The sequence below is a fragment of the Rhipicephalus microplus genome, chromosome 10 (assembly GCF_043290135.1).
Source record: "Rhipicephalus microplus isolate Deutch F79 chromosome 10, USDA_Rmic, whole genome shotgun sequence".
Classification (NCBI taxonomy): domain Eukaryota; kingdom Metazoa; phylum Arthropoda; class Arachnida; order Ixodida; family Ixodidae; genus Rhipicephalus; species Rhipicephalus microplus.
Window position 1 is genome coordinate 34,105,368 of NC_134709.1, and position 22,632 is coordinate 34,127,999.

The window sequence follows — 22,632 nt, forward strand, 5'->3', positions numbered from 1 at the left end:
GCGGACGACGCGTCGGTGCTCAAAGGGTGCGGGATTGCAGACTCGCCTACAGAGGCATACAAATGAAGCGGAAGCAACTGAGACCGCGCGCATCCATATAAGACGAAGAAGCTCATGAAACTCAGCGCAAATATTTTTGGTATTATTAACTTTTTATCACGTTTATTTGTAGTGAAGGTAGCGACTATAATGTCTAGTCCGAACGGGAGAAAAACAATTACTTCAATCTTTTCGTTTTACGTGCGTTATTTTTATCTTGGTAATAAATATCCAATACTGAAAAAGTCTCGTTCACTGATATAATCAATTCTTCGGCGAGCTCCCTGAGTGTGTACAAACAATGTTCGAGGCATCATCATCATCATCATCATCATCATCATCATCAGTGAGAATGGGCACCTCGATTAATTGAACAAATTATTTGCGTAAACACCGATAATTGTAGAACGGCTTAACTTGTTCCACACTACGAATGATGTTTTGCCGACCGTCGGGTTCAATGTATACGTGTGTGCCCAGAGACACCTTTGATACCGATCGCGTTGTGCCCGTCATGTAGTCGTGCACATATGCATTGTACCGGGGAGGTGAGATCGAACTGCGATCGACTGCCCTACTGCGAACTTGGTGCGCTCAAGTCGCAAGGACGCGCGAACGTACAGCGCGTATATGCTGTCGCTCGAACGTACTTGGCGTTTTGACGTCTCGAGGGCTAAGCGAAAACGATAAATACTCAAGAAGCATCTCTAGCGCAGTTCACAGTGCGTTTTATCCCGTAAGGTTCCATTCCATCGCACTACCGTACCACTTTATCACATTTACTTCATTCATCCATTCCCATTACCCCTGATTCCATTCGATATCGCCCATCTATACATTACAACCCATCAGATATCCTTCCATCAATCAATCTATTATATTCCATCCTTCCTTCCATTTTGCCAATTCGATCCATTACTATTAGGCAGACCCAATCAATCCCATTCATTCATTCATTCATTCATTCATTCATTTATTCGATTCCCTCCAATTCATTTCATTCCATCGTAGTGTATTCAATCCATCTATAAAACATTTCTAGAGCACGTGGATGCCTGGAAAAGTTGCGTTAACACAAAACAGACGCCAATTAACAGTGACAGGTATGATCGTTACTACGACGTCGACACCACGTGATGCAAGCAGCCGTCCACTTCCCCTAGTTTTTGTAATGCTATAGCATCTCTCCGCAAGCTCGAGTTTTTCTAATGGGACACACTGGGCTTAATCACCGCAGCTATATTCTTGCGCGCTTTCTCTGCACTAGTAGACGCAGACTGCGGCAACGGTCTAGAAAGGAATAAGGAGAGAGGAATACTTTCTTCTTAACTGAGTTGCGCGAAAAAAAATTGGTATACAAAAGGAAGACACCTGGACACGGCGCAATACTTTCTGATGCGCAAACACGCAACATCATTTTTCTGCAGACGGCTGCTCGCAGAAGCGGAATGGTTTCTTAATGCAAAACCTCGTTAGAGAGAGCGAAAGAGAGGGGGAGAGAGAGAGAGCGCGGCTCCACCCCGCTATGCAAACGCCGCCGAGAATTCCGTTTTTTCCCCCTCATTGTTCCAGCTGGGCAAAACAATTTTTTTTGTAGCGTCTCGTTGTTCTCACGTCAGCATGCAAGTATGTGAGTACTAAAGGGGGCCTACTATACACTACACTGGCGGCAGCTTCCGCATGGATCCCCTGGAGCAAACATCAAGGGCACCGCGAACTTCGCATGAGATCCACATTATATTGTAAGGCAGCTCAACACCTCAGCTGCAATAAGAAAAAGAAAAAAAAAACAGCCCATACGCTAGAAACGCTAACGCTTTCCCCAGCGCCCGCTCGATTTACAAGATACCTAAACACGCGCTGTTTAGATACGAAGATGGAAAAATAATAGTAAGCTGGGAAAGAAAGCAGTCTGATGATGATTAAAGCAAGCTGTTCGCAAATGAGCCGGTAGCACAGGCGGCCGTGTCACCATCAGCTTCCTCTATATATACTTAGTCCGCAAATCGCGATTATTGTTCGAGAAACAGAAGCATGCTTGGAGTCCCTGGGAAGGAACCGAGGCTCCAAATTATTGGGTGCTTCATAGCGCATGCCGCCGTCGACCCGCGCTTTTGTGCGCTTAACTGCCGTGTGTTGCGCTGTAGTCGTGAGTTGAAGCTGCGCACGCGCACGGAAGATTCCCCGGCGTATACCCGCCAAGCCGCCACGCGATCGAAGCGACATGCAGTGGTGATTGGGGCGGGGGGGGGGGGGGGGGGGTACCAGGAACAGCGTGACAAAACCATCTAAGATCCCTAAAACAAAAATGAGGAGTGGCAACCCTTGGGGAGATTTAAACTATCATCCTCATCAGGCTCGAGTGCGTTTGCTTCTTTGGATAACCCGCGTTCGCCCCCTGGTTACCTCGTTTTGGGTGTGATATAAATTAAGAAACAACCACTGCCACCACAATAAAGCAATGTGCCATGCTGATAGTGCACCCGCTGTTCAAGACCTGAAAGTGCGCCGGACGTAGGACGGTAACACAAGGCACGGGATCGACTATACTGTTGTAGGACAGAAATGGTAACCGATTATGCCCTTTCTTTTGGAATGTTTAGGCTATAAGAATGACACCTTTCCTCCTATATTCATAAGAGGTCACAACCTGCAGTAGTTAACGACACTGAACCCGGCGAATGTCCTTTAATAACATCAGAACTGACGCTAACGATGTTTACAAACCAAACGACTTATATCGAAAAAAAAAATGGAAATGGGGCAAACTTTACCTCTTTAGAGGCACACGCAAGATAGCTTACGAATTACATTTCATGCTCATGTGACTCAATGCATATAAATGAAACATCAGATGCAACAGAGAAATTAATTTCAGTTACTCTTAATTACCTCTGACCACGTAAAATAGGTCTACAGTATCCACACGCAGCGACAAAGTAATCAATAGTTGGCCCAAAAGTAACGTATATTTAGCGTTACATCATGTGCTGCGGGTATTCTGCATGTATATGTGGTATACAGTTCACACTGTACCGCTTCAAAGAAGCTCTGCACGTTTATTCATTTTCGTTATTATTTTATATGATACTTTTTTGTGGTCGAGTCGATCACTAAAGGTTTTTAGTCTCCAAATAAGTCACACAACCTTTTCTTTCTATTTATTTCGAGTCCAAAAAAAAAAAAATGCCGATTGCATACAGCTTCATATTTTACAAACAGTTGCAAGAGCAATAGCACCAGGAGGCCGAGGGCCAACGGCACTATCTTGTGCGCAGAACCGTACAAGAACATGCTTCGCTTGAACGCGGCGGTCAAACAATGAACAAATAGAGAATAAACACGTATGGGGCCAGTTGCGGTGGTTACATTCTATATTCAGACACGGCACCGGTTGCCAAAACGCAACGCAGGAGAAAATAACGGCAAAGAAGTAACAATAAACTGTACGAGGTCAGCAACGACATTCGTATCAATGGCGGTCAGTGGACCAAGTGCGAACCAGCGTGGGTATTTAACTTGTTCGTTACTCTCTATATATACACATGCACCCACGCAGCCTGCGGTGAGTCAGCCTGCATGACGGCCGAGTCGTCCGCTGCAGTGCCCAACGGGCACGCACTGTCGACCAAGTGAATCGGTTCTCCGAGGACAGCAGCGAGGTCCACAGGCCGATTGAATTCAGACACGGGAAGGGAGAGGTGAATAGGTATACAATGCAACACACAGGCTGCAGTTCTTTAAACACAAACAGCGGCCGATCAGACGGGCTCAGGTTCGAATCTGCATACAGGTAGGTTTTGTTTGTTTGTTTGTTTGTTTGTTTGTTTGTTTGTTTGTTTGTTTGTTTGTTTGTTGGCAGCCTGGAGACTGTCTATTGGCCATCTTCGCCTTTCACTGCAATCGGCCTCTTCAATTTCGTGTGCTGCCCTCTGAGTCTTTGGTAGGGTCTTGCTACAGGGTCAGGGACAACCGATGTTGCCAGAAAGAAGTCAAGCCTCAGAAATGAAAGAGCGTTTCGCGACTTTTACGCTCGGGAAAAGGCGCATATGCACCATGGCATCGTGAAAGAGGCGGATTAACGCTCAGATACGTACACGGCAACGCGTACGCTTGTCCCATTTATAGTTTCTTTTTTTACAGCAGCAAGCGCTCCAAATGACGGCCACCATAAGCGCTCGTAAGCTCTCGTTTGGCACTATCGTGATGTGCTACTTCTCCGCACTACTCCTAAATGGCGCCACGATCCCTGTCGGGAATGGGGAAAAAAGCCGGCAACGGCAGGCAGCACGTCCGGAAAACGGAGAGGTTGACACAGCATTCTATCCATTAGGAAAACCAGTGAAATCAGCCAATCCGGCATTTAAATGAAATTCGACTCCTTGCTTTCACTGCATCACTAGCGAACAGCGGGTACGAAGCTTCCCTTTCCGGTAACATTTTATTTATTTAGATTTTCTACATCTAAGGTGTAACATGAAATAGCCCCTCACTTGGTTATTATCGTCGTAATGGTATTACTATGTCTGTTGTAAAACGAAGAAACACACACACACCACACTATATATATATATATATATATGTATGCTTTTTCTGAAGCACATGAGATTTTATGATGCGCATTGTAATGCTAACCAGCGCAGATGGCGTTGACCTGTTATTGAAAGGAGTTTTTAAAGCCACGTATGAATTCTCGTCACATTACTCTGTCGAAAGTTGGTCCTCCAGCTGAAGACGTTAAGTAAAGACGCTTCCGTGAAAGTTTCGTCGTCTCTTTCTTGCACACACACACACACACACACACACACACACACACACACACACACACACACACACACACACACACACACACACACACACACACACACATATATATATATATATATATATATATATATATATATATATATATATATATATATATATATATATATATATATATATATATATATATATATATATATATATATATATATATATATATATATATATATATATATATATATATATATATATATATATATATATATATATATATAACAAGAGACGAGATTCAATAAACAATACAAACGGGAAAAAAATTCCACAGTTGACGAGTTCGACGAATAGCAGAGCCCGTCCATCCAGAGCAGCAGAACTTCTGCATCATTCTCCGGACAAAAACCAGGTTACCTGCGCCTGCTTTCGGTTCGCCCCTCGGAAACTGGGTTTCTTCCTGCCAGTGTTTCCCCCTTGTACCCTCTCTCCACCCTAGTTCTTACTTTTTAATGACTCTATACCGGAGACCGGACGAAAGGCAAAGGGGGCATGGGGCTGCGATTGATGGACGCATTTCCGACAAATGCGGTGACAGGCCGCAATTTGGAGGTGACGGGTGCCATTGACTGGCAAGTCTGTTCCCTGCCGGATTTCAGCAAGCGTATGAAAAAAAAAAAAAACAGACCCACTGTGAACCCACATGGACATTAAACTACAACTAAACAGAAATTAATAAATATACGTGCAAAAACACACTCTTAAACCCACACACGGTCGCGGATGACGACACGCAATCAAAAACGGAGGGCTCCGTGCTAATTTACACCAATTGTGCTTATTTTTTTTATTGTTCCTTGTCCTTTCCGCTCTTCCAACACTATGATCGTAAATGTGAGGCTGAATGTGAATATAAGTCGAATGTATTCCTTCATTATGCAAAGGGAGTCCCAGTGACGAGGAACCGAAGCCACGAAGACCTCGCGGTCTTCTCTTTTGCATGCCACTTTTACCTCGAAAAGACGCCTGAGAATATAGAAGAGGCGCGAAAGTAACAGGCGGCGCGGCTTTGAAGTTGCCCCCTAAAAGAGCACCGTGACGTCAGAGGTATGCTAGTACACCGTTTGCTAGTACCTACGTAATCATAAATCGCTTCAAATCGTTTGCAGTATGTTCTTAGAGACACAGAGCCTTAACTTACCACGTTTAAAAACATTATCGTCGAAGTAGTGGGGCCAAACTACGCAAAACGACTTCGAAGTTCATTACGTCACGGTGACGTTCACACGCCTGAATTTCGGCGCGAAATTTAAAAATGGAACTTGGAACTTCTTTTTTTTTTCTCCACTCGTAATTAAGCTGTGATGTAGAAATTCATAACGATGGATTTCTGAATGAAAATATCTGCCCGAGCTGAGTTACCGTTTAACGTTAGCGTCCGCGAACACTCACGAAAGGAACGTGAAATACCGAGACGCAGCGTTCGGAAAGTGGAGCACGGGGAAATCAGGCTCACGATCACACACGCCATACAGATACACTGCGCGTCAGGGAAAAAAAAAAAAAATGTGACGACAAACTCACACGGGGGTGTCTGGACGATAACTTCGGGTACACAACGTCGTCTCTTTCCGTTTTCCTTTCGCTTTCGACGAACGTCTTTGCCTCGTCGTCAACACCCGAGCGTCGAGGTGTAACTAGAACGATAGTAATAACTAGGGCGGTCGTGAAGGAGCTGGGACGAGCAGCAGCAGCATCTGACGCGCTCAACGAGCTCCTCCGGGCGCGAGATTCTTCTAGTTCCGGGATCACGTTTTCGCCCGAAAGCAAGCAACGGTCAACGAGGGTCTCCAGCTCGTTCGTCCATCCGTCCGGCTGGAAGCTGTAGCGGCGGGCGGCCAGAGTTGTAAAAGAAAACGACCGTACACGAAACGGTGGGCACGCATCGCCAGACAGAACCGCTGCGGCAATAAAGATTACGAGCCAGGTTATATGACAGACCTTTTTCTTTCTTTCTTTCTTTCTTTTTTTCTTTCTTTCTTTCTTTGTTTCTTTCTTTCTCTTTCTTTCTTTCTCTTTCTTTCTTTCTTTCTTTCTAACTATGCGGGTTTACCTTGGTGCCATTAGAAACCTTCTTTGAGTGAACACGTTTAGCGGGCAAGTTCTCAGAAGCAGAAAACAGCTGCAGATTGATTCACTTGCAAGTAGTACCCGCCGCTGTGGTCTATAGTGGCTAAGGAACTCGGCTGCTGGCCCGCAGGTCACGGGATCGAATACCGTCTTGGTAAGAAGCGCAGCAACATATACACGGAACACACAACAACACAAGCGCTTATTCCGCGTGTAAGTTGCTGCGCTTCCTACCTAGGTGGATTCATACCAACTGACCCGATGTAATTGTTTATCGAATAGCGGCTGCATTTTTGGCGGAGACGAAAAATGCTTGAGGCTCACATGCGCTTAAATTTCAGCGCACGTTAAAGAACTCCAGGTGGTCGAAATTTAAGGGGCCCTCCACTACGGCGTCTCACATTCATGTGTTTGGTTTGGGACGGTAAACCCCAACTAATTTCATTGGTATACTTGCAAGTTGTGAAGCATGCCTCATCAAATACAAGAGAGTGTTTCAGTAGAGCCTGTTAACCGTACAGTATTACCATACCGTCGTGGTCGGAACGTAGCTCTTTGAAATCCTTTGGCCGCGCGAGTATTTCATTGTGTTCAGTATAATGTGACCAGGTGATATAAGTAGTCCACGTGGGCCTTGCAACCGCAGTCTGGTGTGTACGGTGCCCGACTGTTGACCCTCAGGTCGCGGGATCGAATCCCGGACGCTGTGGTCGCATCTCGATAGAAATAAGCTATAGAGGCTTGTGTGACTAGAGTTAGGCATGGGCGGTCGAAATCCGGGCGGTCGAAATTTCCGGAGCCCTGCGCAACGATGTCGTGACTGAAACCCCAACGATTGTTTAACCAGTTCTTGTGTTCATTTCATTTATTGATAGCGTCAGCCTTTTTGGAGGACTATTACAAGAGTGTAAAGAAATCATATTTAGGGATAAATGTTCATACTAGAAGCACAAAAAAAAAGGAATCTTCGTTACTGGAACACATATGAAACTGGAACATATAAAAAGCGACGTCCCAACCACGACGGTGCGGTATTAAGAAACTGTTAGGTAAATCAGCGCTGCCAAGACACCGTGACGTTTGAATTAGACAAGTAAGACGCGCCCAGGTTTCACCCGCGTCAAACTCTACCAATTACAGAGTCACAAACGAGACCAATTTTTTTAAGTTATTCAAGATGTGAGCCAATTTCAACCGAGAAGAAACGCCCCAAAACTTGCTCGATCGCGATCCAAGGTGTCACCCGTTTGAGTCGACGTGAAGAAATAGTAGCGAAGACAAGGCAAAGAAGCTTTGGAGAGAAAGCTCAGAAGGCACTCAGAAGACTCGGCCTGCTCACAACGAATCAATGCGCACCGAATCGCGTTCAAGCATTTGTGTGAAGTCTCGATTCGATCCGTCAATAACAAAAGGGAAGTTCAGAAGTATTCAGTACACATGTCCCCGGCCCCTTGGCAACAATGAGCGGCTGAATTATCGGCCAAGGTCGGAATGAGCACCCATCACTTTTTTAAGACCTTGATCGGTCGATTGCAGATGCTACCTGGATACGGATTCCTGTAATTAGGCATAGATCGAAAGGCGCGCTCTGCTCACAAAACAGAGCGGAACACGCTGCGTTCAGTAATGAATTATATTCCGCGTGAAGATGCTTTCGCTGGCATAGCCAATGGCTCGCTGCAACCCTACAGATTGCGCATACGGGCAATAACACGTCAAAATACTACTCCTACTACTACTACGACGACGACGAATAATAAGAAGAATAAGAATAAGAATAAGAATAAGACGAAGAATAAGAATAAGAATAAGACGAAGAATAAGAATAAGACGAAGAAGACGAAGAAGAATAAGACGAAGAAGAATAAGACGAAGAAGAAGAAGACGAAGACGAAGAAGACGAAGACGAAGAAGAAGAAGACGAAGACGAAGACGAAGAAGAAGAAGACGAAGACGAAGACGAAGACGAAGAAGAAGAAGACGAAGACGAAGAAGAAGAAGACGAAGACGAAGAAGACGAAGACGAAGAAGACGAAGACGAAGAAGACGAAGAAGACGAAGAAGAAGAAGACGAAGAAGACGAAGAAGACGAAGAAGACGAAGAAGACGAAGAAGAAGAAGAAGAAGACGAAGAAGACGAAGAAGAAGAAGAAGAAGACGAAGAAGACGAAGAAGACGAAGAAGAAGAAGAAGAAGAAGAAGAAGAAGAAGAAGAAGAAGAAGAAGAAGAAGAAGAAGAAGAAGAAGAGGCTAAGGGTAAGCGATTGATGTGTTGCTTTGGACGGCTGGTGATTGAACGGACTGATGGGCTCACGAGTTTAGACGGCGTACGTCTAAACTCGTGAGAAGGCACGAAACCTTTGGTGGCAGCGGAGAAGGCACGAAACCTTTGGTGGCAGCGGGCGTGAATCGTATGACAACGGTTCTATACGTAAACAATCCCTACGCAGGTTCGAGTGCACTCGGACTAATGATGCAGAGCAGGCGGAAAACGCCGCGACCGGAAAATAGCGCAACGTAGATGCACAGGAAAGCATAAGTGTACAAATAATCTGCTCGGTTTCGTGTGCGCGTCACATCCTTATTCCTTAATAGTCAGCAACTGGCATGCGCTACTACGACGACAAAAAAAAAAAAAAATCCACATCGGTGCGCTCATCGCGGCATTGAGTACAAATGTAAACTTTCTGAGCACACAGTTTTCCCGAAAGCTCATCGCAAATGCCCAGAAATGCTGCCAATTAGGACTACGATGGCAGCTGCGGTTGCCTATAAATAAGCGCGTGTACCTGTTTGAGCAACGTTTTCATACACACGTTCCTATACAATCCCCAACTTCCGAGCGGTCGTAAGCACTCAAACACGTTAAAAAGTTTAGGAACACGTCCTTAACTTTTTCAGCATGTTCGAGTGCGTGTCATTTGATAAAACACGATCTTTGAAAGTATCAGCAAAAAAAAAAGAAAGAAAAAGCGGCGGAGGTAATATTTTCACACAGGAACGGTGTGACCTTCGAAAGTAAGTATTCAATTCGCACCTGATATTACAAAACTGTCATGAATTGTACTCAACTATACAAAGAAGCAGTTCATCACTGACAAGTGTACCGCAATTCCAGCAGCAGCTCACCAGCTATGACGTTATTCTTATTAATCGCAAGGTTGCGGCCTCGATACCAGCTTAGACAGAAGCACATAGAGGCGACCAGATCGCAAAGCGCATTCATGCGTCTCGTTTGGGGCATTACAAAAATCAAACGCGGTCGAGATTATTACCCAGTTAATCCCACAATCTAAGTCACAGCCGGTGAATATCATAGAAAGAAAAAGAGCTAATCCCACAATCTAAGTCTCAGCCAGTGAACATCAAAGAAAGAAAAACAAAAGAAAAACAAAAGAATTCGCTTTCTTTTTATGTTCCAGTTAAGAATGGACTAAGCCACACTCACGTGGGAGCTGCCCGCAACACAGTGATCTGTGTTTTGGAGGACCAAATAAAAGTTTATCCAATCCAATCCAAGCCACACTCACGCGTTCGAGCGTACGCGCCGAAGACGACGCTGCGAGGACGATGGCATGCGACGCGCGCACAGCAGCTTTGACAGCTCCGACGACGAAGTCCCGACGACCAATATCAGAATGTCAGACCGACGACGCGGGCACTTCGCGAACCACCGCGCCATCGCACAAATCCATCGTGTCTCGAAAAGCAGGTGTCCGTTCCTCCTCCCTTGGTCTCCCCGAGCGGCCGGCGAGAGAGCGACCAGCGTTCGAACACCGACAAAAACGGAAAGAACTCTCCGGGTCCTAGCGCCGGCTCGCGAGCTGCCCTACGCCTTCTCTCTCTCATTACTCTCCGGGTGGAAGGGGAGGACGGCCGACGACAGTCCTTCGAGCGTTGGCGCCTCGCTTCGTAGAAGCTCAAAAGACTCCTCCTCTCCTGTGACGCGGAGGGTGAAGATAACCCTCACTCATTTCTCCTTTCCGTTTGAGGACGCTCAACGCCTCCATCTCCCTCCCCTTTCCCGCATCGGTGCTGTCTTGCACTTCGCTCCAAAAGCCCGTTCGCAGCGTTTCGCAAATAGGCGGCTGAAGAGAGCAGGTGTTTCACCGCGGGAAAGTGGGATAACCACGATGGACGAGAAAGAGAGAGAATGAAAGAGAAAGTGAAAGAGAGAGCCGTAAAACCCGGGTTCCGGAGCCCCGAGGTCGAAATAAGTGAAAGAGATAAGGCCGAAATGAGAAAGAAGAAAGAACACAAGGAAAGCGCTCGTGAAAGCTTCAGGCATACCGGGTGAGGAAGAGAAAAAAAAGAGGGGACGGTTCATCCATCCATCTCTCTATGTACGAATAAGAAAACGATTTCAGCGAACGACAGAAATGGGGGGGAAAGTGTGGCGTGGGTGGCACTAACGAGAACGAATGAATGCCCCGAGGAAGTAGAAGCGTGCTGGGGCACGCACTCTGAAAAGCGGCAAAGCATTCAGCGAATAAAGAGAGCCGACCGAGCAAGGTAGATTTAACGAAAAGTAATGAACGAGGAATGGCCGCGGAGAGACGAGAACGCGTAAGCTTATAGTTTACTCGCAAACCAAAAGAGGCCACGAAGGCGATCAATGTTTCATGGTGCAACCAATCAAAACCCTGAGTGCGTACAAACGAAACCATCTTTCAATCGAAAGCGCAACAACCGTCCCTTACCACGTACAGTTAGCATGTGATAAGCGACACATTAAGCGACTATTGGAAATAGGAATCCACACAACGAATCAAGCTTAAAAAGGGCTCTAGATCTCTTTCTCCAGGTGGCCTTACCTGCGTATACTATACATCTTGACATCAATACGACAAAATCGGAAAAACCAGCACATTACATCCTTACATGATATAGGGTTTGATGCGCGCGAAGTATTGAAAAGTGAAACACTTCATGATAAGGAGCGTTTCATTATATTAACGTCCGTTGTAGCGAGGTTTATTTGTCACACACACTATAAAGAACCGAATATCAGAAATTCGTTAACAGAGGTAGATGCCGGAGCTGACCTTTCGACAAGTAGTGGGCTTATCTTTTCTAAGGATATACAACTGATTCCGAACACACGTCTATCAGTAAATGCCCTGAAAAATTCAAGTCCGCTTGTCAAAACGTCAGCCCCAGCACATCTGTCCTTGCAACTTGCCTTTTCCCCTTCTTAAATAAAGATAAATATGCAGAATCATGGATGTCGTAATTGCGATGAAGCTAATTATCCACCCACCAATCATAAAGATAACCAAGCGCTCCACCGGTACGCTCCACAGTCTCGTACAAACTATGGGTAACAGCTACTAATATTTTGCCTACCCACTGCACTATATAAATAAGCTCAAGTTAACAAGCGATACTCCACGTGCAGTGCCTAAAAATTATATTTTAAGTATAATTTCGATAAATGTTTAGCTTTCCCATAAAAACGTTTCTTGAGTGTTTGTAGTGATCTTTGCAGTGCGAGTTGAAATGTTTGCCTTAAGTAAACCTCTCTCTGTACCGCACGTCGCTGCCATTGTGTCGGGGTGGCGGGGCTTGTGAAGCTGCACATATTGCAGCTTTTACCCTGCTATACTGACCATGTATATATTAGTATGTATCGTTTATGGTGAAATAAACCAAATCTCAAATCTCATGGCGAGTTTCGAAAACTGTGGTCCATATAATACTTCAAGTTATCGCGCCTACTTTCGGAGATTCTGCAGCTCTCGTTAGAATCTCTGGTCTTAATGAATAAACTGTGAAAGTTTATAACCACTTGTTTTTCTTTTTTTGTTTTGTTTTTTACGACCGTATTCTAAGTCTCAAATTATTTCAGTAGCAGCTGCGGCGTGGCTCTGAAAGAATGCCGCATCTCGAAAAATCCTTTCCCCTGCAGGTTTTAGCAAGAGCACGACGGAAGTTTTAAGATGTTTTAAAACGGCTTCCAGGCTTTACCAGTATATACGCCGTGACATATCAAGTTTTAAGAGCGATATATCAGTCGGCTTTTTTTCACCCCTACTTGCAGCGACGGGAGTCGAGCAGGTGGCCACCAAAAATAAAAACAAAAAAAAAAACAAAAAAGAGAAAATACGAAGCTGACCGTGAAATTGCTGAAGCTGTTGACAGAAAATGGAAACATAAGAGAGATTAAAAACGGGCGATCTCTTCTCGCCGGGGCGGAAAGTAATTAACAACCACCGAGTCTACGCTCTAGCGCAAGCTAATAAGGCCGCAAAAAAACGCGATGTGGAGCTTTTGTTTTTTTCTTTTGTCCTTCTCGCCGTCTTTTTTAACGTTGGTTGAAGTATAAAGCGGCCGATGTATACGTGCGTAAGGAACGGCGCCATTCTTTACAAACGCCTTTAATATTTTTCGTGTCGCCACGACAGACAGAAACGTAAGGCTTTCGCCTTATCGCCTTAAAAACAATACTATAAGAAGATGGCCTTGACAGTATTCAGGACCACGGGTCATATGAAACCTGCTTCTCTTTTTTTGAAGGTATCCAAGCTCTGTTGCCGCCCGTGATTGAGCGACGAAGGCAATTGCATGTTCCATCGCATTACTCGTCTTTCAGTCTTGCTCGTTTCTTAATCATTCTGTTGCCCGTTCCTCCTTCCCCCAGAGTAATTTAGCAGACAAATTCGTTTCCTTCACACATTTTGCTGTCCCCAAAGCACGTAGCAACAGCCCGTCGCACCCAACTCGGACTATACGACAAAGGTCGTCTTGAGATTTGCTTTCTCATAAAAAAGAAAAAGAAAAAAAAAAAGGTACGGGTTGAAAGTCTCAATGGGTCCCGCGGGACGACAGCCACGAATGCCCACACCGCGTTGTCCGTCTCGGAAAACTTTTCTTGGGCGCTGTTTCAGGCATTCCCGTCTATATAGGATGAGCTCTTTTTTTCTTGGACGTCTTCACTCCCCCTCTGCCTTCTTCGCGACACTGAGTCGTCCCATACCTAAAAAAAGCGCGGGGGGGGGGGGGGGGGGGCGCACGTAGAGTTCTTTTTGGAGGACGACATCTTTACGATATGACACGCCACTTGATCTTTTCTTCCTCATATTCCCGTTCTTTGTTTGCTTGCTTCCTCGCTGAAGGCTCTCCTTTGAAAGCATCGCGCATTTACCCGAAGGCGAAAGCGAGCGCTCTTTGAGGAAAAAAAAAGTGTACACGAACGGTCCGCAGAAGAGAAAAAGAAGGCCGTCGCATTTGAGAAGTGGAAAAGGAGGATGCATTCACGAAAACGGAGGTGGACTCAGATATAGGTATACAGGAAGAGTCCTTGAGAGAGCACGTCACTCAATCATGAGACTGAGGTCGAGCAATACTACTACTACTACTACTACTACTACTACTACTACTACTACTACTACTACTACTACTACTACTAATAATAATAATAATAATAATAATAATAATAATAATAATAATAATAATAATAATAATAACATCTTGGTTGCGACGGTGTTTATTCGCCGCAAGACCTTGCGAAAACGAACGGGCATAGCATACGCACCCTCACGATGCCGATGATGACGACACACCCTGTCAATGAGGACAAAAAAAAAAAAACAACGATGATGGTGATTTTATGATCATGCAAAGGTGAGAAAGAGGTAAGCGAAAATAGCCCACAATATACCGGGTTTTACGTTCCAAAAACTAGGATACGATTATACGAAAGACGCCGTCGTGAAAGGTTTCCGGAAATTTCGACCACCTGGTGTTCCTGATGACGACGACGACGACGAGTGGGTTTTTAATGCCGCAAAGGCCAATTTATCGCCAATTTAAGGGCTGGCGTTCCTTATAAACGTGCACGCATCGAGATCGCCCGGTACACGGGTTGCTACCATTTTCGCCTCCATCGAAATGGGACCGGCGCGACGGGGATCGAACCGGCGACTTTGGGGTCAGCAGCCGAGTACCACATATCCGCTACACACCACCATAGGCGGACTAAAGAAAGCAAGCGAGCGACAACGAGAGCGGCAAGCGGATTCGTTCCCGACGCCCACGTAACATGACGTATACGCACGAACGGTGTCGAGACATAATTTGGTTTGCAAACGGGCCCCCAAACAGGCTACGCGCATCCGGCCGGCGAAGGCGTTAACGTGTTCGAAGGCGTTAACGAACACGTTGCATATACGGTATGCGAACGACTACACTATAGACGGTGCTGCATGCATGTACCGCATATGCTATAGCGTCACTAGAAAATACGGCGAGCACCTATTTATCTCATTTACAGCCCGGGGCGCGAACCCTGGCGGAACCTTTTCTTCGCGGTATTCACGCGCGGGCCAAGCCGTCAGCGCGGACTCGCAAATCCTTCAACACCGCCAGCTCCGCACACGGTTGCAGCACGCGTATACAGAGGCGTATTCGTGGTTCGAGCAACGTGGATGAGTGGAGAAACGGTAAGACGGTGAAAAAACAACAGGAGAACAAAAAAAAAGAAAAACAACAACAGCCGTGACGTTCGATTCTGGAACACCCGAGCGGTCGTTGCATGCAGCGCCCTCCAGTTGCAGAGTTCCGAGTTGCGGTGTGTGTGTGCGTGTCGCGCGTGACAGGAACAGTAATGCGGTGACTGGCTCGGACAGCGAGCTGCCTTGTATACGTGGTCAGCCGCTTCCCCTCTCCCCCCGCCTTTTTTTTATGTGCGTTATTGATGTGTCCCGCGAGGTGCTCCTACAGGCGCCTGTACGTATAACGCATGACCGAGGAGGATAACGTGGTCCGCATACGTATACATGGGTCGTTCTCGTCGCTGAATCAGACAGCTATTGGCCGATGTACTAGTTATTTGTTTTTGTTTTCTTTCTTTCGCGTTGCGTTCATTTGACCAACATCGCAAGTTTCGCGACATAGAGATTAAATTAAGGCGAGAGCCGCAGGTGCCGAATCAAACACGAAAATTAATCGCCCGAGTCTTCAACACGGACAAAGTAAAAAAAATGACGCGCTTAAGTCGCCATATGACGTCAACATGACGCCACAGAAAGCCAGAATTTGTGACGTGTTTCGCCGTTGTAGTGGCATCGCTGCCTTCGCATATCGTGACGCGACCTAATGACGTCATCGTACGACGTGATCACTTGGTTACAGATCACGGAGGGAGTGCAAAAACTGGGTAACGTGCACGAAGTTTTCGGTGACGGGGCGGGAGACGACCACTACATCGACTTAGAATAAAAGGTGGCTTTCGCCTTCAAGCCGTCATAGGACAATTGCATAAGAGACCTTGTGAGTGTTACAGCAAAAGCTGTATACGGGTAGGCGAAACGAAAAACTGTTCGTCTCGTGTTTCGAGAATGGTCTTCACTGGCTGCGCCGTCAGTGACGTCATTCATCCCGTCACTACCATGCCCGTCCAGTTCGACTGATTGATGATTGATCGATATGCGGGGTTTAACGTCCCAAAACCACCATATGATTATGAGAGACGCCGTAGTGGAGGGCTCCGGAAATTTCAACCACCTGGGGTTCTTTAACGTGCACCCAAATCGGAGCACACGGGCCTACAACGTTTCCGCCTCCATTGGAAATGCAGCCGCCGCCGCCAGGATTCGAGCCCGCGACCTGCGGGTCAGCGGCCGAGTACCTTAGCCATTAGATCACCGCGGCGGGGCACCCGCCCAGTTCGCGCGCAGCAGTTAGAACTTGAAACTATAGAGCGGCTCGAGTTTCTCGAGTAACTCTTTGGCTGCACCTGCGATCATCTACCGCTTGCATGTTTCAATTTCATTGGTCAACCATCTGTTCGGAGTGCTTGGGCGGTGATTCGTTATAAGCTACGCGATGATCCGCAAAGCATTTACGAAAATGGACGACTTATATAGTTTACCGCGGCTTAGCGTGATAGCGGGATCGAAGTGCGCATGCGCAAATACGTATGTTGCCCATATACAGCTTACCGTACGCACGTTATTTAACGTTACCGTGTTAGGATTACGTACAGTGTACGAAAAACATTGCGGCACTTTGGGACGCCCACCTCGAAGTGATTTTGGCGAAGTCCTGGGTGTTTTTTGTCTTTTTTTTTTTTACTCGTTTGCTGAATTCCGTACCGAACGGTTGTGCCACCGCGATCTCCCGACTTCAGCGTAGATCTGTCCTAGATCTCCTGCTCTCGCCGATCGGTGCCCCGTCCTCGCACTTCTTCGACAGTCTCCTAATCTTTCTTTTCTTTTCTCTATCTTCACTTCTCACTCTATCCCTTTTTAATCCCTCCTTATCGCATTCCCTCGTGAGCTGAGGTGTCGCACTTACGTGCAGACAGTTGTGGCGCTCACTTTTCTCTTTTTCTTTCCTATTTTAAAATCACTACCCCCCACCCCCACCCCCCAGTCCAGCGTCCGCTCGTGACATGTCAGGAGGTTGCAGTAAAAACTATCATCAGCGCGATACACGCAGAGAACGACAGAAGAGGATGCCGAGAAGCCCAACAAGGTTGTGTTTGTTACCTGATAAGAGACACGGGGGAAATGGGGGGTTGAAGAACGACAACAGGACAGCACGGCATGGGATAACTGTCTACCCAGTACATCGAAAAGAAAAAAAAAACGCGCAGAGTGCGCAAATAACACGACTTTTTGTTTAAATCACTGTGTACCAGATGACGTGAACGCAATAACAAAAACCCCAGCAGTCTGCGGCTGCGCAAAGGTCAGCTATAGTCGCACGGCATCGCGTCGTATACGCACGCGGCTGTCTTTGAAACAGACATTCCGGGCGTCTCGAATGTTTACCACACGCACGGTCATCTATATTTTGTTGGGGCGCATATGCGCCCACAGCTCGTTCGATATTGGCCGTAGGCGGCACGGCGAGTAAAGGGGTGTATGTCACGTACACATCCGAAAGGACTGGCACTGGACATCCACGCTCACGCGTGTGTACCATACGGAGACGAGGAGAACACGCAGGTCCGCACACACGCACGTCGCACACAACGACCACAGTCATCGCGAATCATTGATTGATTGGTTGATTGATTGATTGATTGATTGATATATTGAGTTTAACGTCCCAAAACCACCATATGATTACGAGAGACACCGTAGTTGAGGGCTCCAGAAATTCCGACTACCTGGGGTTCTTTAACGTGCACCCAAATCTGGGCACACGGGCCTACAGCATTTCCGCCTCCATCGGAAATGCAGCCCCCGCAGCCGGGATTCGAACCCGCGACGGACATCGCAAATCAACCACGAGCAGAGGGAGCCTAACGCGGTGGTGCGACCTTCGCGAAACGCCGAAAGAGGGCGAAGTGCGCAGTCGCAGAGCAGAAGGGGCAAGACGGCACGCACAACAGACCCCGGCGGTCGTGCTCGGGTCAGAAGATGGTATAGTTAACCCTGAAAAGCTGGTCACGTCGGTTACTACCCCGCGGGGTTATGAAACGCATTACCGACGCAGGAACAGGGGCGGGACACGTCGCTAGCAGTGATGGAAGCGTCGGTTATGGTTGCATTGACCAGGCGAGAAAGTTGTTCGGAGTGATGACTTTCTATGGGACTAAAGGCACGCGCATAGATGACCTTGCGTACGGGACCCTTGCGCTCAACTGTAAAGATTGCGTGAAAGAGGGCAAGAGAGAGAAGCATCACTGGAATGTTATGACAAGTGCGGGCAAGGAAAACTGAAAAAAAATGAAGGAAAAAAAACCTGCACTAACCTATATGATGTAAGACACACACAGACATACAAAATAGACGAAAATTGTCCGCCGGTGTGGTGTAGCGGTACTGGCTGCTAAACCGAAAGTTTGCGGGCTGGATCTCGGCCGCGACGGTCGCATTTAGATAAATGCGACATGCTAGAGTGGACCGTGCATTGTGCGAAGGCAATGCTTGCTGAAGAACCGCGGGAAGTCGAAATTTCCGAAGCCCCCCGCTAAGACCATCCTCATAACCATATCGTGAAATCCGCACGTTAAACCCTCGACATTAGAGAATAAAATAAAAAATGTCTAAATCTCATCGCGTAACAAATATATGCGTCTTCAGCACAAGATATCATTCCCCTGCAACAGCTGTATCCAGCTTTGCGGACATTCCCAAGAAGCAACATTCGTACAGCACGCGCTCGTTGCTCAGTACTATCGTATGTCTCTTTCACACAAGGACTAAAAAATAAAATAATGCAGCAAAATATAGGCGGCAGCGACATCGTATATTCATGATGTGACCCTCTATAGAGCGGCCGTACGTCCATCGTGAAGTCACGTATTTAAAAATATATAGTCCAACGTAGGCCGGCAATGCGGGAAGTTTGCGACCCACTTTAAGAAAAATTTCCTGGTTATTCTAAAACACTGCGCACTAGTTTAGTAGTAACAAAAGCGGGAAAAGATAGCTAGACCCGAGACACATGCTGGGGTATACGTACACCTTTTTTCCCCCTCTTTATTCCTTTGTGATGCCGTACATTATGTCGAAATTTCTAACGTCATGCTCGACCATTGTGGTAACTTCCGGTCATTGTAGCCACCAGTCGTCTGATCACGTAATAAGTTCATCAAGGGTAGATTAAATGACACTATCCTGCAATCGCGGGCGTGCCAATCACTGATACACAAAGTGTTCCTTTAGGTGTTCTACTCGAGCACATACTCGAAGACCACCGCATTGAGAGATCGCGTAAACGACACGCTTATCGAAGTCGCCAAGAGTGTGTTGAGTCCCATTTGTTATTTGATTTTTTTCTCGCACTCTCTTTCGCAAGTTCTTGAAAGAAAGATACTTTTTTAGTCCGCAGGGAAAAGTTTAAAAAAGAACGTTCCCTGCGCACTAAAAACATTATACTTCTTTCGGGCCTCACTCGGAACACTGTTTCTAAATATACGTTTATTTCTCTCTCTTTCAAAAATGCATTACGAACCAGCCCAAAATAGCTGCTCTTTTGTAAAGCCCCAGTCGTAAATAACCGTAGCAATAACGTTCGCTTCGAAAGCGCGGGGAAAAGATGAAGCTATATGCTCACTGACGCTGAATACCTTGCTACAGCACTCATGAATGAATGATACCCAATAAAAAATATTTTCACGTTTGTCATCACTGCGCGAAAATGAGAAGAAAAAAAATGGGTTTAAGGAAGACATTACGCGGTCGTACCTCTTTATGCGCCCACCTCTATTGCAGTACAGGGCCTTTACAAATGCGCACATTTTTTTTTTTTTTTACGTTTAGGAGTCATTCAGCGGCCCCTAAATAACGACAACACCTGTGCTTCCTTTATGGGGTTTTTGTCAACATGTTCGCAAAATTAGTATGCAAAATCATATATTAGTAAAACGGACTGCTTGGCTGCATGATTTGCTGATGTGTATTTGATTGTTACTGCAACGTTTTAAGGGTACATATTTGTTTATTGTTCCGCTCCTCGCCTTTTTTGTCTGTGGTAACAGCGGTACTTCTTAAATAAATAAATAAATAAATAAATAAATAAATAAATAAATAAATAATATTTGCACACACATTCTGTTGGCTATACCGTCTCTCGAGATCTTTTTTGTTGTAGGCTGTTAATTATATACTGGACTAACACACCATCGCTGTATCTTTTCTGTGGTCTCATGGTTTTTTTTTTATTGATAAAGTTGTTACCAACAAAATCACATACGACTTGCCCAAAAACGCTCCTATTTTTCTTTCTCTTTCTCTTAAGTACGCAAATCACTCACTCACACACTCACTCGCACACTCCAGCAACCGTAATGTCAATCACTCCTTTGATTCTTAATAAATACATGCTGCCTCCCTACCTTTCGGCGATGACGTGTTTGTCGTGTTGCTACACATCGCATTCGTTGCACGGTCGTTATAGCTTCCTTCATTGCTAACATGAATCTACAAAGGCGCGCACAGCGCGGAATGAACGCGAAACAAAACAGACAAAAAAAAACCAGGTCAAACAACGGCATCAAAATCAACACCAACAACACAAACGACCTCCACATCAAAAGCTCGTTCACGTGTCATCTCCGGTCGCTTCCTGTTACGTCACGCAACTTTCACCAAGCAACGAACAGGTACGCACGCATTCCCGCCGAAAGAAAACGAAACCAAAAAGAAAGAAAAAGACGAACGTGTACTGCCGGACAAGTCGGCCCGCGGCAGAGGATGGGTTGTGCACAGCCGTCGAAGATCCAATAAGTACTGGGAAGTGGATGATAGATGGCTCGACCTGCAAACGGTCCCATACGCCAGGGGGCGCTGCGTTCTCGAGGTGCTGTCACGGGGTCACATAACAGTCGGCGCTAGAAAAGATTGGGTGAGACACCAGAGATCGATCCTTTGTTTCCCCCTGGTGCCACAGGGCGCCCCTGCATGGCAAGCGCGTTTCGAAATCTCCGATAGCGCCGCCCCTTGCACGGCATCGGGGACGATTCGCACCTATACGGCGGAGATGACCCACCGAACACGGTCTGTTGGTGTACAACTCAGCCGAATCAACAGCGCGTACTTGATGTGGGTACAGAGGAGATCTGTATAACTGGGGCGAACGTGACATCGAGAATCGTGTTGTCTACAGCGACTTAAACCGCATAGATGCTTGCACGGAGGTTTGATGAGTGTCCTGTTTGAAGAACATTGCGGTAAACTGCAGTTTGGGACACTATAGTGAATCCCACATTCACATTGCTGAGGCTACAACAGACAGCAGCACCTGAATGTACTTGTCAACGCACTAATCAGGTGTGTACGCATAGGTGTAAGCACTTTGCTTGAAAAGTACATTGCAGTCAAGGGTGACACCCCGACGTGGGGCTTTGCCTTTGCTGGCGTTCTAGGTGTCGTTGCCCTTCGAAGCTGAGTCGATGGAGCGCCCAAGCATTTGTAGAATTGCAGCACCAAACGCAAGTCAACCACTACGAATCCCAGTGAAATTCACCTGAGATAATTGCCAGAGGAAATGCGGGGAAAGTGAGGGGGGGGGGGGGGAGCTCATAACCATCCTTTGGGGAGAGGGGGTCAATTCCCTACCCCTCCCTTCTCGGTCAGAATGCCTGAGCATTCCTCAGAGGCGGCTGCCTTTCGAGCTAGACATGCGATATAACGCTGTAATGAACTTCGAACAAACAAACGATTAAATTTTGATCATAACAATGACAGGCTTATTTAGTGCTCTTCGCTCACAACGCATTAGGCTAAACCCAAACCACGGAAGCCCAGGCATTCCGTAGAAGCGCAGACCAGCAGCGCCCCTGAATGTTACATAGAGTAATTTTGATCGTGTTTGTCTTCTAGCCAGCTGCATACAGACGCGGAGAAAAGCACAGCCTGTCATAACGCTACGGTCGCCCTCCGCCGCCTAGAATGCACTGTACAAACGAAGAGTATATCCAGTAGAAAATGTATATACATGTGTGTGTTGAACTTTGTCCAGCTGCCTTTCATCGGCTTGTATGACCGACTGGCCTTGGCTGTACACACGCCGTTGGCCTAGAAAATACACTGTGTAGGAACGATTGTGTCAGCCACAAACTATTCCAAATTAACTTCAGCGCAAATAGCCTGAAATGACTGATCAAAAGATATTATGTTCCCCGGTGCACAGTACTATTCAACTTTGACGACGAAGGATGCGTTCGCAGTAGGTCGCTGAAAAGGGTGCGGTCGCGAGCGATGGTGCCCGCCATCTTGGCAGACATCAGTACAGAAGCTCGAATACCACTGT

General features: G+C 46.5%; 1 protein-coding gene across 4 annotated transcripts in view; it reads right to left on the reverse strand.

The window, feature by feature from the left end:
* The window catches only part of LOC119181259 (uncharacterized), a 280,549-nt gene that overhangs the window by 44,213 nt on the left and 213,704 nt on the right, over window positions 1–22,632 (reverse strand). Inside the window, exon 1 of one of the 4 annotated variants that reach the window (XM_075875402.1) lies at window positions 10,455–10,475. The exons of 2 other annotated variants lie outside the window; for them this stretch is intronic. The gene's annotated coding sequence lies outside the window, so the exon portion shown is untranslated. Of the gene's footprint in view, window positions 1–6,378; window positions 6,840–10,454; window positions 10,476–22,632 lie in introns of those variants that run through there. One more of the 4 variants, XM_075875400.1, reaches the window with a different exon arrangement.